The sequence below is a fragment of the Pipistrellus kuhlii genome, unplaced genomic scaffold (assembly GCF_014108245.1).
Source record: "Pipistrellus kuhlii isolate mPipKuh1 unplaced genomic scaffold, mPipKuh1.p scaffold_m20_p_3, whole genome shotgun sequence".
NCBI classification, from domain to species: Eukaryota; Metazoa; Chordata; class Mammalia; order Chiroptera; family Vespertilionidae; genus Pipistrellus; species Pipistrellus kuhlii.
This window is the reverse complement of record NW_023425529.1, coordinates 103,110,070-103,129,255: the sequence shown is the minus strand read 5'-3', so window position 1 is coordinate 103,129,255 and position 19,186 is coordinate 103,110,070. Positions and strand designations below refer to the sequence as shown.

At 38.8% G+C, this 19,186-nt stretch overlaps 1 long non-coding RNA gene across 1 annotated transcript; it reads right to left on the bottom strand.

The window, feature by feature from the left end:
* Positions 1 to 4,535: 4,535 nt before the first annotated feature.
* LOC118730551 lies at positions 4,536 to 9,362 on the bottom strand. Its single transcript, XR_004991513.2, has 3 exons — positions 9,351 to 9,362; positions 6,379 to 6,387; positions 4,536 to 4,666 (listed from the first exon to the last, which is right to left on the bottom strand). It is a non-coding gene; the product is annotated as an uncharacterized LOC118730551 (long non-coding RNA).
* Between the last annotated feature and the right edge of the window lie 9,824 nt (positions 9,363 to 19,186).

Sequence of the window (19,186 nt, the reverse complement as noted above, 5' to 3'; positions counted from 1 at the left end):
GTTGTCATAAATGGCAGAATCTCCTTTTATATGGTTGAAATGTGTATATAATTTTTTTAATCCATTCATCCCTTGATGGACACTTAGGTTGTTCCTAGATTTTGTGTATTGTAAATAATGCTGCTATGAACAGGGGGTACAGATATTTTTTTTAATTAATGTTTTTGTTTCCTTCAGCTAACTACTCAGAATTGGAATTACTGGATCATATAGTAGTTCTATTTTTCATTTTTGAGGAACCATCATACTATTTTCCACAGTTACTAACACCAACTTACATTCCCACCAATAGTACACTAGGATTCTTTTTTCCTCTACATACTTATAAACCCTTATTTTTAAAAAAATATATTTTATTGATTTTCTACAGAGAGGAAGAGAGAGGGGTAGAGAGTTAGAAACATCGATGAGAGAGAATCATTGATCAGCTGCCTCTTGCACACACCCTCCTGGGGATGTGCCCACAATACATGCCCTTGACCGGAATCGAACCTGGGACCCTTCAGTCCTCAGGCCGACACTCTAGCCATTGAGCCAAACCAGTTTTGGCTCGTTTTGTTTTTTACTGTAGTCATTATATCATTGTAGTTTTGATTTGCATTTCCCTGATGATTAGTAATATTAATCACCTTTACATGTACCTATTGGTCATCTGTATGTCTTCTTTGAAAAATATATTTTATTGTCCTCCATCCATGTTTTTTACTTTTATTTTTTTCCATTAATGTTTTTTTAATGTTTATTTTTGTCCTCCATCCGTATTTTTTAATTTTTAAAAAGGATATGCTTATTTATTCATTGATGAGAGAGAGAGAGAGAGAGAGAGAGAGAGAGAGAGAGAGAGAAACATCAATGTGAGAGTAATATCAATCAGTTTCCTCCCATTACATGCCCAGAACAGTAATTAAACCCACAACCTAAGTATGTGCTTTGACCAGAATAGAACCTGGAATCTTTTTGGTGTATGGCATTATACTCCAACAAATTGAGCCATTTGGCCAGAGCTTCTCCCCATTTTAAATTGGATTTTTTATTTTATTTTATTTTTTGCTATTGAACTATATGAGTTCTTTATATATTTTGGATATTACTCCTTATCAGGTAGATGAGTTACAAATATCTTTTTCTATTCAGTAGGTTGGCTTTTGTCAATGTCTTCCTTTGCTATGCAGAAGCTTTTTAGTTTGCTGTAGTCCATTTGCTTATTTTTGCCTTTGTTGCCTTTGCTTTTAGTGTAAAAAAAAAAAAAAAAATCACTGCCATGACTAATGTCAAGGAGCTTTTCTCCTTCCAGTTTTATGTCTTGCATTTTAGTCTTTCCTCCATTCTGAGTTAATTTTTGTGTATGGTGTAAGAAGGTAGTTTAGTTTTATTCTTTTGCATGTAGCTGTTCAATGTTCTCAACACCATTTGTTAAAGAGACTCTATTTTCCTCCTTTTTTTTTTCTAATTTATCATATATTACTGATTGTATTGAAATGAGCTTATTTCCAAGCTCTATATTCTGTTTTATTGTTCTTTCTGTTTTTATGCTAATACCACATTGTTTTGATGACTGTAGGTTTATAATATAGTTTGAAATCAGGAACATGATACCTTGAGTTTTGTTCTTCTTTTTCATTATTACTTTGTCTATTCATGTTCCATACAAATTTTAGATTTATTTGATCTATTTCTGTGAAAATGCCATTGGAATGTTGATAGGGATTGCATTAAATTTGTATATTTCTTTGGGTAGTTTGAACATTTTAATAATATTAATTTTTCCAATCCATGAACACAGAGTAGCTTTCAATTTAATTGTCTTCTTCAATATTCTTTATCAATATGTTATAGTTACAGTTAATTTTATTATTGCCCTTTAAACTATATATGCATATACAAATTCTTAATATCTGCTATAGTGATCAAATTAAAACATACATTAAAAAATTGTCCTACTTCTGGCAAATAAAAAATAACTGAAATGGAGTTAAGTGGATATTGAACAATGACTATAACTCATTGCATGTCTATATGGTGTCAGACACATTCCACATATTTTGTAATTCTTGTAATATTCTAAAAGTACATGTTGTGGTCAAAATAGGTGTTAAGCCCAGATATGACTCAATAGTTGAGTATCAACCTATGAACCAGGACATCATGGTTTGATTTCCCAGTCAAGGCACATGCTTAGGTTTTGGATTCATTTCCCAGTAGGGGTCATACAAGAGGCTGCCAATCAATGATTCTCTCTCTTCATTGATTTTTTTCTCTCTCTCTCCTTCTCCTTCCCTTTCTGAAATCAATAAAACAAATTTTAACAAAGTCAGTGTTAATTATCAAAGAAAATTGGCATTCAGAGTTTATTTACCTAAAAGCACACAGTGTGACATTCAAAACTAAATTTACCCAGCTCATTTTCTCTTGAACCTAGTTCCATTCCACACTGCTCTATTTTGCTTAACTATACCCTGGTAGAAGTGGTAAATGGTGGAAGTAACTGGGGAGGAAACAGTATGTGTTCCATATAGTCCAGCTGCCAACTCCTACTCCATTACGGTGAGGTGAAACTTTATATTCTAGTGGAGACAGCTCAAGGCATGATCCCTTAGTCTCTCAGTCAGAGGCTTCATGAAGTCAGAGAGGATCCAAATGCTCAAGGTTCCAACCACTTGCAATGCAAAGCATTTATGAAAAGTAAACACATCAGATCTAAAATTTCTGTAAAATAAGCGCTTTAACCTTTCATTCATAGGGTCTCCTCGCTGCAATTAGTTTATATATGTGCAAAGGAAAGAGCAGAATGAGGCAAAGGGGAACAAATTATCAAAGGGAAATGACAAGGAGATTCATAAAAACTGGATGAAGAATGATCATCATAAGAATCGGATGCATTAATTTATCATGCTACCTATTTAACCTCTAATTTTTTCTTTCTGTCTTACAATGATAAGTAAGGTGAATTTATCTTGGCAATAATAACAATATGAATTTATAACTATAACATTTTCTGAGCACAGCTAAGGAATAAGTAAGAAGTCAGCTGGGCAGTTAAAAGATGACTTGAAGTTTACACCCTAAAGCTTACAAACTTAGGGGAAACAATTTAAACGACTTAGTTTCTTCTTCAGCTACTATTTGCATAGTCCTCTTTCTCCCTTCTGTTCTCTTTTTTCCCCTCTTCCCTGGAGCCCAGCTATTGAGTTACTATAATATATAGAAATCAGAATCCAATTTGACTCCTTGGGCTTAAGTTTAAACATTCTGTTTACTCAGGAGTGTGCAGCTTAAGGGCACAGACTCTGCAGCTCAGTTGAGTTGAACTCCAGGCTTACTCACTTAAATTGCTTGGTAACTGTAGGCAATTTTATCTAATTTCTCTGAGCTTCAATGTCCCCATGTAAAAGAAAAATAACAGTAATACCTACCTCATAGGATTGAGATGATTAAATGAATAAAATATGTATAATGCTATCTGGTACCTAGTAAGTCTCCAAGAAATATCAATTACTCTTATTATACTTTGTAGAGTCTGAAATGTAAATTTATATAAAGGATTCCTAATGGGGGCATGGCCAGCCTATAAACAGCCCTCAACCATGCCCCCCCACAGCAGTAACCCTCACCCCATTGAGGGCCAGCCTGCAAACAGCCATCAGCCCATTGCCCAGGCCTGCCCAGCCCCCAGTGGGGACCCTCACCTCAATGGGGGCATGGCCAGCCTGCAAACTGCTATAACCCCCCACCCAGGCTGCCCCCCCACAAGAGGACTCCCACCCTGATTTGAGACCCCCTTCAGGGCAGATCAGCCACCCAGACCTGTGCACCAGGCCTCTATCTATACTAATAAAAAGGTAGTATACTAATTAGATTGGGAGACCTTCCAGAAGACCTTCCTGGTGTCCTTCTGCACAAAGCCATGGTGGTGGGGCTGAGGCAGAGGTGGTTAGGGGCAATCAGGCCAGGAGGGGAGAGCAGTTGGGGGTGATCAGGTCAGTGGGGGGACAGTTGGGGCATGCAGGCTGGTAGAGGGTCCAGGTGGGGATGAGCAGGCTGGCAGGGGGAGGGGCAGTTGGGGGCAATCATGCTGGCAGGGGGGCAGTTGGGGGTGATCATGCTGGCAGGGGGCCATTGGGGTTGAGCAGGCTGGCAGGTAGAGTGGTTACGGGCAATCAGGCAGGCAAGTGGTTAGGAGCCAGTAGTCCCAGACTGTGAGGGGAATGTCCAGACTGCCGGTTTGGGCCCGATCCCTGTGATTGTGCCTAAACTGGCAGTTGTACATTTCCGGAAGGGTCACAGATTGGAGAAGGTGCAGGCTTAGCTAAGGGCCAACTCCTTCCCTCGTGCATAAATTTCTTGCACTAGACCACTAGTCTACATTAATAAAAGAGAAAGATGCAAATTGACCACACCTTTGCAATACCTACTAGCCAACAAAGATGCAGGGTTAATTAGCATACACTGGCGCCCAGCGGGCGGGGTGGGGTTGGGAGAACGCTTGTGTTATCTCCAGGATGATGACACAGGCATTTCTCACCACCTCAGCTGCTGGGCTCTGGGCAGCATGGAAAGGCAGGAAAGTGGCTCCAGGCCGGAGCAAAGGCTGTGCCGGCAGCCAGGGTAAGGAAGGCCCATTCTGCACAAATCTTCATGTTTTGGGCGTCTAGTAGTTAATAATACTCTATTGCCTATTTGAAAGTTGATAGGATCTTTAAAGTTCTCATCACAAGAAAATAAATTGTAATTATGTGTCATGACAGATGTTAGACTTATTGTGGTGATCATTTTTCAATATATATAAATATATTAAATCAATATGTTTTACACTTGAACTTATATCTATACTAATAAACAAGGTAATATGCTAATTAGACCAGAAGACCTTCCAGGAGGTCTTCCGGACATCTTTTGGACAAAACCATGGTGGCAGGGCCAAGGCAGAGGTTGTTAGGGACAATCAGGCCAGGAGGGGAGGCAGTTGGGGGGGGAGTCAGGTTAACGGGGGGGGGGGGGCAGTTGAGGGCGGGCAGGCTGGCAGGGGGGCAGTTAGGGGCAATCAAGCCAGAAGGAGGGGCGGTTGAGGGTGATCAGGCTAGTGGGAGGGGGGAATTGTGGGCTATTAGGCTGGCAGGGGGAAGTTGAGAGCAAGCAGGCTGGCAGAGGGGGCAGTTGTGGGCAATCAAGCTGGCAGGCAGAGTGGTTAGGGGTGATCAGGCCAGCAGGCAGGTGAGCAGTTAGGAGCTGGCAGTCCTAGATTGCAAGCGGGATGTCCTACTGCCAGTTTAGGCCCCATCCCACATGCCATCCAGGATGGATGCACAAATCCATGGTGGTGGGGCTGAGGCAGAGGCGGTTAGGGGCGATCAGGCCAGGAGCAGAGATGGGATTGGGCCTAAACTGACAGTTGGATATCCCCCAAGGGGTCCCAGATTGGAGAGAATGCAAGGTGGGCTAAGGGACACCCCCCAAATGCATGAATTTCATGCACTGGACCACTAATGTTAATATAATGTTAAATACTTTTATTATATTTTAATACAATATTTTAATAAAATGTTATATGCTAATTATACCTCAATTTAAAAAATTCCCTCAAAATCAAAAACTTTTATCTAGGACTAATCTTAATGATTATTCATTCTAATCACTTCATTTTATAGAAGGAAAACATTGAGCTTCAGGACCTCACCAAGGTAGCACAGCTATTGAGTGTAGGTCAAATGGACTATGGGTGGGTCCAGAGTGGGAACCAGAACCCAAGATTCTAACTAACAACCTACTGCATCCTCTGAAACGTGTTTCCATCTAATGAGAAAATGCCTGCTGCTCACTTAGAACTCAGTCCTGAACATTTTCCAGGAATGAAGGCCATAGACTCATTTGCCAGACACAATCCATGCCAGTCAAAATTTGCCTCACATTGGTCATTCAGCCTCTGAAGTTTAGAAAGAACATGTACCAGACCACATTCAGAATTTCTCCATTGAGAAGAAAAGGTCATAATACTGAGAATACATGTGTCTCTAAACCAAACTCTATAATCCATGAACACTGAATTAATTTCTGAAGACCTCAAAGGAGTCTTCAGTGTGGCTAAAACAAAGGATTAGGGAAGCTGGTATGGAGCTGGACCCAGAGTTCTTGGCTCATTAGAGGTATGCCATCAGCCTTTTAGCTGTATATCACTCACTCACAAGCAGGGCTGATTTGTTTGTTTTCCCTTTAGCTGACATATGCAAAGTGAACATTTTCTCAAAACAGTCCTGCTGTGAATTACCTAATACTGCAAAATCTAATAATTTGTGACCGAGAATCCTAAAACAATGGTTTTCTAATGTGACTTTACAGTAGCTGCTTTGTTAGTAATATTGTGTAATACATTATATGAATAACAAAAATAAACTTTACTCAAATTTTATTCTTGTGTTAATATAGAATACTCATAAGAAATAAAATATATCCTTCCCCTACATCCCTATCTCCTCTCTAAAACACTGAGTTAGCATAACTTATAAATAATGCTAACCTAGTGATATTTCTTTAAACTGGACATTTGAAAACAATACTAACACTTTTCCATAGCACATTTTGAATATATAAAATATATAAAATGACTGGTGTGTCTCTTATTTAGGTTGCAGGTTTAATCCCCACATGGGAGGCAATCAATCAATGTTTTCCTGTCACATTGATGTTTCTCTCTATCTCCCTTCCCCTCTCTCTAACATCAATAAAAAACATATACTCAGGTGATGATTAAACATGAACAAAAAACAAATAAAATAGCAGCAACAAGTTGGTATTCACAAATCCAAGTGAGCAAGAAACACTGCATTTATCTATTGTCTTTAAAGTATGCCCATTTCCTCTTCACTTCTTCACTGGTAGAAAATTCAGAACCATCATTCTTGGGTCTGCGGCCTCTGGGATGGAAGGCACAGGGTGCCAAGAAATTATATGACCCAAGCATTGGGAAGTTCCTCTAGTAACGGCATCAGTCCACACTGGGCACCAGCCTCCCTGGGCCACATTGACTCTTCCTGTCTGTACCACTCTGGTTCCTGTGCTATGCTGGGGTCTTAAGATGCTCTTGCAAGGCTGTAACCTGCAGGTGAATTACAGTAAAATGAATTTTTTAGTTTTGCCCCTTCCCAGAGGGAAATTTTCAGAGGGTAGGAAACTCTTCTTCTTAGGGGACCCATAGAAGTTTGTGTCTTTTCCAGATTTGAAGAAAACCCTTTCCTCCTAGCTTGCTATTGTCAAAGAAGGCACACTTCCTCTTTGCTTCCCTTTGGGGAGCCACAATTTCTGAGGCAAGTGAAATGAACAAACAAGGAAAACTACAGGGAAGAGAAGTACAATAAAGCATCAAATCATCCTTCTACAACAATATCATGTCTGTAAATTGGGTTTTCCTCTCTTAGAAAATTATTGAAAATTGCAGAGAAGAAATCAGTGGTAAAGCTGTTTTTGTTTGTTTGTTTGTTTTGTTTTGTTTTTTTTATAAATCTTTATTGTTCTCATTATTACAAATGTTCCTCATTTTCCCCCCTCCACCAGGTTCTTGCCCCACCCTTTGCCCTTTCTCCACCCCCCACTGTCCTCATCCATAGGTGCACTATGTTCAGTCTCTTCCTACACCCCCCACTTCCCTTTTCCCCGAGAATCATCAGTTCACTCCCCTTCCATACCTCTGGTTCTATTATATTCACCAGTTAATATTGTTCATCAGATTTTTTAATTTCCTTGGTTTTTAGATTCACTTGTTGGTAGTTACATATTTGTTGTTCATAATTTTTATCTTTATTTTCTTCCTCTTCCTAAAGAACCCCTTCAGCAATTCATATAATTCTGGTTTGGCGGTGATGAACTCCTTTAGCTTTCTTTTTTATTTGTGAAGCTCTTTATCTGGCCTTTGATTCTGAGTGATAGCTTTGCTGGGTAGAGTATTTTTGGCTGTAGGTTCTTGCTAGTCATCACCTTGAATATCTAATAATTTGTGTTTACCTATGCCACCATCTTGGTTTCTCCCAGTAAAGCTGTTTCATATTTTATATAGAAAACAAAAGTATAATATATATATATATATATATATATATATATATATATATATGCAGATTATAGATGAGCATGCATATATATACATATATACACACACACATATATATACACACATATAAGTACATATCATTTATACAAAACTATAAATTCAAGATAGATACATATTGTAGGTACATATGTGTATTTTCGTTATAGCATCATAAAAATCCCTACCAAAGTATTCAATTTTTTCTTTTAAAATTGATAACTTATAAATTTTGTTTTTATATATCTGTGCATTTATTTATTTACATTAAAATTTTTGTCAACATAACATTTGCCTTTGACAGAAATGTTGGCAAGCAACATTGTATGTCTCCCTCCATGAGGGAGGCATTGTACTAGGCTTAATGGAAGCCTGTAATGTGGCAGAATAGTTCTAACTAAGAACTAACAACTAACTAACTAGAAAAACTAACTAATGATAAATAATAATATTAATAATAATAATAATAATAATGTGAAACCTTGGTGGGCAGTAAAGGAAATTAAAAAGTTTGAAAAACAAACTGGGTTGAGTCAGGCAAATTTGATAGAGAAACCAGTAGAGTTACAATTTATCTATCAAAGAGCTTGAAGATTCCAGAAGATCCCAGAGAATAAGTCCTTGGAAACCCTGGGGTTTGTCTCAAAGCCTTTGACAGAGAATGTTTTATTAAATCTAATTCATCTCAGGGAAACTAAAGAAGGCTGATTCAGAGAAACCAAAGAACTACTGGAGCCTCTGGCAATCTGAGAAGTAAATTTCCCCTTGGAAAGGCTAAGAAACACTTAGAAGGAAAATACAACTTTGTAGTCAGTGCTTTGAGAAGAAGACATCAAAAAATTTAAGTCAAAATAGATAAAGAACCTTAAAGTCATAGCTGGAAGGAACCTGAGATTATCTGGTTTGGCTCTCTGACTTTACAGATGAGGAAACTGGGGTTCCAGGAGGGGAAGTGATGTAGTCAAGGCCACGTTGGTCACTAACATCGAGCCAGGACAGAACCTTTTGACTGCTTCAAAAAAAATGTTTTTAAGAAGGATTCCCTGGTTTTTGTTTTAAGGATTATTAAGTCATTTCTTTGGTTGAGAAAATAAACCACAAAATGCACTACTTATTCTAGTGACACACTTAAGGACTCATTTTCTGGAGGTTTATCTTATTTGTGAAGTAACAGCAAATAATGGTAATCAATCATTGCCTAGATTATCTAAGCGACTCTCAGGGGAAAGATGAAAAAAGCAAGCAGGATTGTGCTTAATTCATGTCCTACTCTTGAAACATTTCTCTGTTTTCTGGCATCTCTAATGTTGTCACATACATTTATCTTCTTTTGAAGGAATGTCAAGGCTTTTCCCTCGAGATTGATGATCTGGCCATGGCTGACTGGCTTAAAAGGTTGTGAGTTTGATTCCTAGTAAGGGCACATTCCTAGATTGTGAATTCAGTCAAGCAATCAGTATTTCTCACATCTACATTTCTCTCCCCCCCTTTCTAAAAACCAATAAACATATACTCAGGTGAGGATTAAATAATTTTTAAATTGGTTAATTTTCTGTAGAGAGATGTTATTAAACCATGTACTGAATTGCATTCCTGAATACTTTAAGTTCTACTTTAAGTAGATTCCCATTGTAAAATCCATTCTGGTTATTTCTTTGGGTTTTTCTTTGGTTTGTTTGTTTTGTTTTACTGACCTGCTGAATCTTTATATTGTCACTCAGCGTTCAGGTTTAATAATAAATGATCAGGCCCTGATATAAACTTTTATTTTCCACTGTGGATGTATACTTGACAATTAAATTATTGGAGAATTGCCATCAAGAAGGGCAAGTAATTAGGAATAATAAAATAGCAGGATTTCAGCATGAAAATATATACCCTAAAATATGGTATGCATTAAAATTCCCTGGTACATCATCTGTCAATTTGGTAGGTTTATTATTCATAAAATTTGTCTGCCCTTCATTAGTTAATAAAAGCTAAGAAGACGGTGGTATACTTTTCCACTAGTATAAGCAGTTATAATTTTCTGCATCTAAGAGATTTTTCTGGCTTTGCAGAAACAAGAAAGAATCAACCTCAAAACCTATTGAATCAAAGCAATACTAACAAATCTAGAATTATTTTTATATAAATTTTAAAACAGAAATCCTGAGAACATTGTTGGATCCCTCTAAACAACAGAGTTCTTTATATATCTTATTATGTTCTCACAGCAATTCACAGCATGTAGCTTTGAAGAAATAAAGGTTCTGAGGAGAAAAAAATTAGAAATTGGGACAAGCCTACTAGTTTAAATCACATGTAAAATAGCTAATCACCAACATTCCAAGGCATCTGAACAAAAGTTTTGCCCAGGGAACCATAATTCCCCTACTAACCATATAACCATGGACAAGCCAGCTGCTTCTTCTTTCTGCATTTTAATTTCTTCACTTGTGAGATGGGAATAATGAACGAATTTCTTTTATGGATTTTTGGAGTTAGATGAGTCCTAGAGTAGGATCACATGTGGGGAAAAGATCAATTAATGTAGGCCTGTGCCAGGATGGACCACTACCTTACTTTTTAACTTGTGGAACATGCCTTTTGGTCTTTTCAACATCTATATACCTCACAGGTGATCTTCAGCTAGCCCTTTCCTTCCTTACAGGCTCAGTTTCATTCTCTCTAAACTAATTGGTTGAGCATATTACTGGTTTCTCAAATGTCTAGTGGTGGTGAAATTAATTCAGTGTTTGTTACCTACATTTTTTATTTAAATTAAACTAAAAAGAATATAATAAAAAAATCAGAAAGACTCACATATACTAAGTATTGTTTTGTGATGCTTTTGTTTATATATATTTTTGCCAGAGACGAGATCAAAATTAAAAATTAATTTTTTACCACTCATGCTCAAACTTTGGAAGTCACAAGATTATATGGTACCCCAATTTTACTTTTCTTTTGACTGGTTTAATATTCTGTTAAAGACCAAAATTAATGAATATGAGAGGGCTCTGGAGATGGAACCAGGAGACTGGTGGGTCTGGGTTTTTCTTGCTGAATTAATTTCTCTGAGCCTCAGTCTTCTGTGTAAATTATTAATAAAAGTATTCATTGCTTACAGGCCTGTCACTGGAATATGTAAGGTAATATGTTAACTATGTGTTATTACAAAATATACATTTTATCATGATTATGATTATTCTGCAATTCTGAGCACAAAAGTATTTTGCCTTATGACACAGCTTCTTATATAATATGATTCCTTCACTCCATGCCTTTTCCTATGTCATCCACTTTGCCTGAAACTTTATCTCATTTTTATTCTCTTATTCAGCTGTTAAGATTTAATTCAGGCACTGTGCTCCACCAAAGCACCTTCTCTAAACTCCTGGTTTATAATTCTATGCCCCATACCATCCCAAATGACTATATCTCTTTTTACTTAGCACATTTAAAAAAATCAGTTAATGTGTCTGACATCCCCACTATACCATCACACTTTCCAACTTCTTTTTCACTATTTAATTTTTAAAACTTAACCAACTCTGCATGTCCTGGGACTCCATAAAATATTTGGTGAACTGAACTGCTTTCAGCTCCATTTCTTCCTGCTATTTCACTCTTGTTCTCCTAGACCAATTTTCAACATAGTCACTTGTTTATCATCTAGAGGCCCAGTGCACAAAATCTGTGCACAAGGGGCAAGAGGGTGGTGTCCCTCAGCCACACTTGCATGCTCTCCAATCTGGGATCCTCTCACAATCCAGGACTGCTGGCTCCTAGACGTTCATCTGCCTGCCTGCCTGATTTTCCCTAACCACTCCCCTCCCAGCCTGATTGAGGCCTAACTGATCCCCTGCCAGCCCAATTGTCCCTAACTGCTCTCCCCTGCCAGCCTGGTCTCCCCTAACTGCTCTCCCTTGCCAGCTTGGCCCCACAATTGCCCTCCCCTACAGGCCTTGTTCCTCCCAACTGCCCTCCACTGCTGGTCATCTTGTGGTGGCCATTGAGTCACATGGGGGTGACCATCTTGTGTGTTGGAGTGATGGTCAATTTTCATATTACCTCTTTATTATATAGGATATCTCTACTCCCATTTCTAGTTTATATATGGCATAAAAAATAACTAATTAAGTGGCAACAATTACCTCTTGGCCTTCTTTATCACAGCATCTCCAAGGAAGGCTAGTATAAAAGTATATTCAGAAAGGAGGAGAGGTGACTGTGGAGGAAACAGAATGGCCAGATGAAAAAGGAGGTGATGACAAGTTATTCTCACATTGTGACATTTAACTGGGAGACTGTAAATGAATATGCAGTGGTGGAAAGTCAGGGGAAAAACTCTAGTGATTAGAAGTAGGACAGTCTGATTTTTCACTCTGTGCCTTTTCCTCACTATCCCATTGCTCCATGGGGAGAAAGGGTACAGGACTCACTGTGGCTCCCTAATTAAGTTGTATCCACTGCACACAGGGAAAGGGAGGCCCTTGCAGCCTGCTGGTCCTCAATCATTACTCAGCCATTCTGACCCAAAAACTGTTGATTCCCAACCCAACATATAAGTAATTCACAAAGCAATTTCAAGTGGGGGAGGAGACATGATAGTGCAACATAGAAATCAATAAACCTGGGCATGAAGACAAAAGCTTTTGCAAACTCTGAGTCTGATCAAATGATTACATCACTCTGGCTGTTGAAAATTCTCTCTTGTCATTGCCAAATTGCTGGGTTGATTTATCAGGAAAAAGGGTAACAGTCATTTTCTCACCTCTATTAGATAATTCATATGAGTAAACAAGTTACAAAACATCTGGTTTATTTCCCTTGCATTTATTTATTTATTTATTCATGCATGGAGTTTTGTTCCAGGGGTAACTCCAGCATGTAATAGAGTTCTAATAAATTAAAAATAGCTACTTTTAAGATTTTGACAAGTTATTTTCCTGCTGGGATTTAGTCAAGACTTTTCTGTCTCTCACAGAAGGTCATGAGGGCAGAATTCCTAGGTGCCTAGCAAGGGAGAAAAATTGGAAAACAAGTACCTTGCATTTACTTAAGAAGATGTGAGAATTAATGAGATCATGTTTATAAAACACTCCACACAAGGCCTATCACATAGTGCAAACCTAGATTTCTATGCCAGATAAGATTCTTCCAATCTGCCTCCATGTCACCTCCTCTAGGAACACTTTACAGATTTCCCAGGAACAACTAATCATTTTTTCCTCTCTGGAAGTTTGTTAATTATTCTAAAATACACCTCCAATCTGCTGTATATGGATGTTGTTTAACAGGCTTCTCTTGAGGTGTTTGATGACCACTGTTGTGGTGCCTGCCAAAACACTTCAGGATAATCTGGTAAAGCACTGGGATACATTAGGTGGTAAGTGCCATGGTGAGGGCAGGGACCATGTGTGTTTTGCTCAATACCATACTGTACCCTATATTCTAGAACAAGGTATGATACATTGAAAGAGCACAATAAATAGTTGCTGTTTAAACAAACAAATTATTTAATCCTACCTAATAAAGAGGGAATATGCAAATTGACCATCACACCATCCCAAATATGGCAGCACCTATAGACAGAAGATGGCAGTGCCCAGTCCACTCTGCCCCACCAGAGTCCCACAGTCCTTTTAACCCAGCTGTGGGGGTTATCAGGTGCAGCCAGACCCACCCTCAGCCCCCCAGATACCTAGGGCTGGCCTGAGGCACAGGTAAGCCTCAGATAGTAGCTGCCCAGCCTCCCAAGGCCACTTGAGGCTCAGGTAACCAGGGCCAGCCAAGGCTTGTGATTCCAGCAGTGACAGCATAAGAGGTATGATGGGGGCATTGCCTTCCCCTGATTACTGGGTCACCTCCTACCTCTGAGGGCTTCTAGACACTGTGAGAGGGGGAAGTCCTGGCTGAGAGACCCTCCCCCCCTCCATCCAGTGCATGAATTTTCATTCACTGGACCTCTATTTATACAAATGAAAAGCAAGTTCAGAATCACCAATAAGCACTGAAATAAGAGTCTCAAACTTCAGTGTGATTAGCAATCATCTGGAAAGCCTATTAAAAAGAAATATCCTGGATTTATTGTTGGAGAATGAGTCAGTAACTGTGGAGGGTGGTCTGGACCACTTTTGAAATGATTTTTAGCAGGATACATTTTTAACATGACCATAGGTGACTTCAGTGAAAGCAATCATTGATACACACTTTGAAAACTAGTACAGTATAGCATCCCAACAGAGGTTCAGTGGCTGAAATTAAGTATAAACAAAACTTTGGTATATGGCTTGGCTGTGGAATATGTAGGTACCAATGTACAGGAGAGTTTATAGATAATATTTAATATTCAGTCTAATAAAAACTATAAACAACATTGACCACAAGACCCTGGGATCTCTAAACACACAGAAACCAGTGTATGTTATGTTAGGTTTGGAGTATATATATTCTCTTTTCTATTCTGGACATTAATTTTCTTCCTGACAGAGAAAGAATATGACAGAATAAAAGTGGATACTGGTCACTCTCTGGCAATGCACTGTTGAATGAATGAAAAACAATATTTGTAACCATGGCCTCTCAAAGTGTTTTGCCATCATTGGATGCTGATTGTTGTGATAGTTTCAATTTCTGAGCATTCTTCTCTTTTGTGAAAACTTGATTTTAGGTCCTTTATAAGACTTACATTTCTGAATTGTTCACTATGTCTTCCTTACTAAGAGTTATACCCATGGGTTGCTCTATTAATTGATCTACTAGGCTTTTGAAGGAAATATGGCCTGGGATGCTTGCAAGTGGTGTGTAGAGACTAAAGGAGTTCCTCTGTGGCAGCAGTGGAGAGGAGGAAGCAGAATAGCCAAAGTTAAGTTTTCTGCCTCTGGCTGCACTTACCATAGAGTAATTCATATGCAATTCTGCCTTTATTTGCAACTTGAATGTAAGCATGTTAAAAAAAATCTCTAAGGAGCTTTTGTGTTTGATGGATTACAAAATGTTTAATTACATTTATAGCATTTCCATGTGTAGATGGTGTAAGCCATTGCATTTGATTTATTGACTAGTGGTTTAATAAATTGCTCCATTAGCATAATGCTGTAAATAATAATAATCATATTTTACTGAATGGTGTTTTATCATCCTTTGTACTGCAATGACCACTGTCCATTTGAGTTTCAAATGATCTAGTGAGATTGGTAGCTGGCAGCTTCCAGGTTTCAGAATATCTGAATTCCAGCTCTTGCTTCATTATTGATCAGTAAGATTAGCTTGATCAATACTTAATTTCACTGACACTAATTTAAAAAAAAATTACAGCTACCTTGCTTAACTCAGCATTGCTGAGGACCAAATGAAAGTTGAATAAGGGCTAATTTTAAAGATAAAATTCATTAATAGATCCAGAGGCATGGAAGCATGCAAACAGAATGACAAATCTGAGAGAGAGGGATGGAAGAAATTAACCAAAGAACATATATGCATATATGCATAACTCATGGACACAGACAGTAGTATAGTGAAGGCCTGGGGAGGGTATCAATGTGGGAAAAAGGGGTATATCTATAATACTTTAACAATAAAAATAAATTTAAAAATAAGAATAAGCTACAATTAGAGCAAATATTATTTTTCCTTTTTCTTGTTGTTAAGATGAGGAAGTTGAGTTAAAAAAGAATTAGTAACAATAAGTCTGAAATTATTAGTGAAAAAGCCTGAGTTGATTCATGGTCTGTGTTGTTTGAACATTAATATTTTTATCTTTTTCCTTTTGAACATAAATATTTTAAAATGCATATAGGAGACCAAAAAAGAATCATCCAGTTTTGTTTACAAATGCAAAGTACAGATATTTAATTTTCTTAGATATTTCTTATTAAAGTGAAACAAGAATTATTTAGTGTCTCCCCCCCCTTTAACTATATAAATGTGATTCCCTCAGCCTGTTTAATGTAAAGTGGTGGGTGGGTGGGTGGCAGGGGGTAGTATGAATGCCAAACTGTTTGGAGGAACTAAGAGTATCTTGCTACTTTATTTTCTAATACTCTTTTTTTCTTTTTTGCTTGTTTTTGAGATGTCATTTTATTTGCTTGCTTGTTTGAAAAAGTCACACATGTTCATGGCAAAACATCTCAAATAGAAACTGAATAAAAATCTAAGTCTCATTCTCACTCAATATATTCCCTTGGTTGATCTCTCAAAAGACAACTATCTTTCCAGACTTATTCAGTTCATGTATAAATGCATCTGTGTTTGTAATACCTTTTAGAAAATCACTAATGGTGGTATAATATACACATTGTAAAAAGTAGTTTACATTATTTCAGGGAACAATATATTTTTTCATGATTATCTTTTTTTTACAGCACAACTTTTTATTTTCTCTAAAATTAATAATTGTCTTGATTTCATGTTTGCTTACTTTTCTATGAATTTATTATGAATTCATTCCTAACTAGGAATTTTTATGTCTTTTGGAGATAGCTTGTCAGAGAGCCAGGAATATTGCATGTCTCTGTGATTTAGTCTAGTACACTATTTTATTTGATTTTTCATTTGTTTCTCTAGATTTTTTCTGAAAAAAGTTCAAATTATAAGCAGATATGTATAAACAATTATTTACCCACAAAGCTCATCTGAGTGGAATTTTGTGAAAATTAGAATTATTCAGAAGAAATTTATAGTTAAAAAATGTGTTCTGATATGTTGTTCACAATGAGAACAAGTTTGAGTACCATGACACTAGGTGGACTTAGAATTAAAATCCTGAGTTTGAATCTAACTCCACTCTATAAAGCTGTGCAACCTTGGGCAGTTACCAAAAACTCCGCATGTGACAATTTGAAATAAATAATACATGCCCTTCAAGACTGTTATAAAGCATTGATTGAAAAAAAGCATGTGATTGAAAGGATTTAGCACAGCACTGTTTCCTTAGTGTTTCACTTAGGGCAGGTTTGTGCAGTCCTCACTCAAAAGGTTTCTAAAAGCTCAGGAAGTTCAGCCTGAAGGAGATAGTGAGGACAGGGATCAGAAAGACAATATCCTTACCTTGTCCACACAAACCAGTTCAGACATACACCCAACTCTTCAGCTCACGCTAATGTTTGGTCTTAATCTAATGCTGTCCAACTGGGAAGCATTCTATGCAACAAATGAATGATAAGCCCTTGAGAAATCCTATATAATAAAAGCCTGATATGCTAAGTGTCCAGTCAACTGGTCAGTTGAGAACCAATCAAACATAATATGCTAATTATATACTAAGGCCACTCAACCACTTGTTATGACATGCACTGACTACCAGGTGGCAGATGCTATGACTGGTAGGTTAGCTTGCTGCTGGGATCCAGCCAATTGGGACTGAGCAAGACAGGCCAGACATGCCCTTCAGCCTTCCCATGGTCCCTTCCTGGCTGGCCAAAATCCCACATCCCTCCCTGGCACTGACCATGCACTGGTGGGGTCCCTTGGCCTGGCCTACACCCTCTTGAATCTGGGACCCCTTGGGGGATGCCCAAAAGCCAGTTTCATCCCAATCCCACAGGCCAGGCTGAGGGACTCCACTGGGGCACGAATTCATGCACTGGGCCTCTAGCCTATATAATAAAAGCTTAAGTGATCATTGCAGCAGAAGGACCAGAACGACCAGTCCCTATGATGCACACTGATTACCAGGGGCAGACAACACAGGAGCTACCCTCTGGTGGTCAGTGCACTCCCACAGTGGGAACACCACTCAGTCAGAAGCTGGGTTCACAGCTGCTGGGCACAGCTGCATTGCAGGAACCTCTCCTGACTCCATGACAGCAGGCACAGCGGGCCAGGATGAGCACAAGCAGTGCCTGGCCTGATTTGAGATCCACCCTGGCTGCCTGCCGCTTGGCACACTGCTACATCCCCCAAGGGTTCCCAGACTGTGAGAGGGCACAGGCTGGGCTGAAGAACCATTCCCCACCCCCATGCCTCTACTATTAAATAAAAAAGTCATTAATATCATCAAAGAATTAGCTGATCCTTGTTTGTTTCTGGGGGGAAAAAATCAATAGTTTCTTACCAGGTTTTTTAAACTAAAGGAAATAAATCTTGCAGGGCATTGAAAAGTTTATTACTTGGAACTTTTTTCTTTAATTCTTTTTTATAAATATATATTTTTATTGTTGACCTAGAGGCCTAGTGCATGAAGTTCATGCATGATGGGAGAGGAGTTCCCTCAGAGCAGCCAGCACTCTCTCCAATCCAGGATTCCTTAGAGGATATCCGATTGCTGGTTTCGGCCTGATCCCAGGGATTGGGTTGAAACTGACAGTTGGACATTCCTCTCACAATAAAGGACTGCTGGCCCCTAACTGCCTCCCCTGCCAGCCTGGTTGCGCCTCACTTCCCTTCTAACGACCTGGTCACCCTTACTGCCCCCCTGCTGGCCTGGTCACCCTGAACTGCTCTCCCCTGCTGGCCTGGTTGACACTAACTGACCGCCCCCGTCCCCTGACGAACTGGTCGTCCCTTAGTGTCCCACACAACCTGCTGGTCAGTCATTTGGTTGTCCCTTACTAGCACCCCTGATGGCCTGGTTACCCCATGCTGTTTGGTTGTTACTATGAGGGTATCATGACCAATTTGCATATTACCCTTTTATTAGTATAGATAGTATTATAGGTATCTCCCATTTTTCTCCCTCTCTCCCCTCCTCCTCTCATTCCCACTTCTCCCCCAGGTCTTCTCTACCATATTTCCCATGCCAATTGGCTATGTATATCTATCTATCTATCTATCTATCTATCTATCTATCTATCTATCATCTATCTATCTATCTATCTATCTATCTATCTATCTATCTATCATCTATCTATCATATATCTGCCTAAGCAACCATTATGACTGGAAGACTGGGTGACTGGACAACTGGCCAGTAGCTATAATATGCACTGACTACCAGGGAACAGACACTTAACACAGGAGCTGCCCCCTGGTGGTCAGTGAGATTCCACAGCCAACCTCCCATGCCAGCCAACCTTCCATGGTCCATTCCCCCAGTTGGCTAACCCCAATCAGCTCCAATCAAGACAGGGACTGGGCAAAATGGCCCCAATTGGCCCCAGCCAGGCTAAGGAACTCTGCCTGTGCATG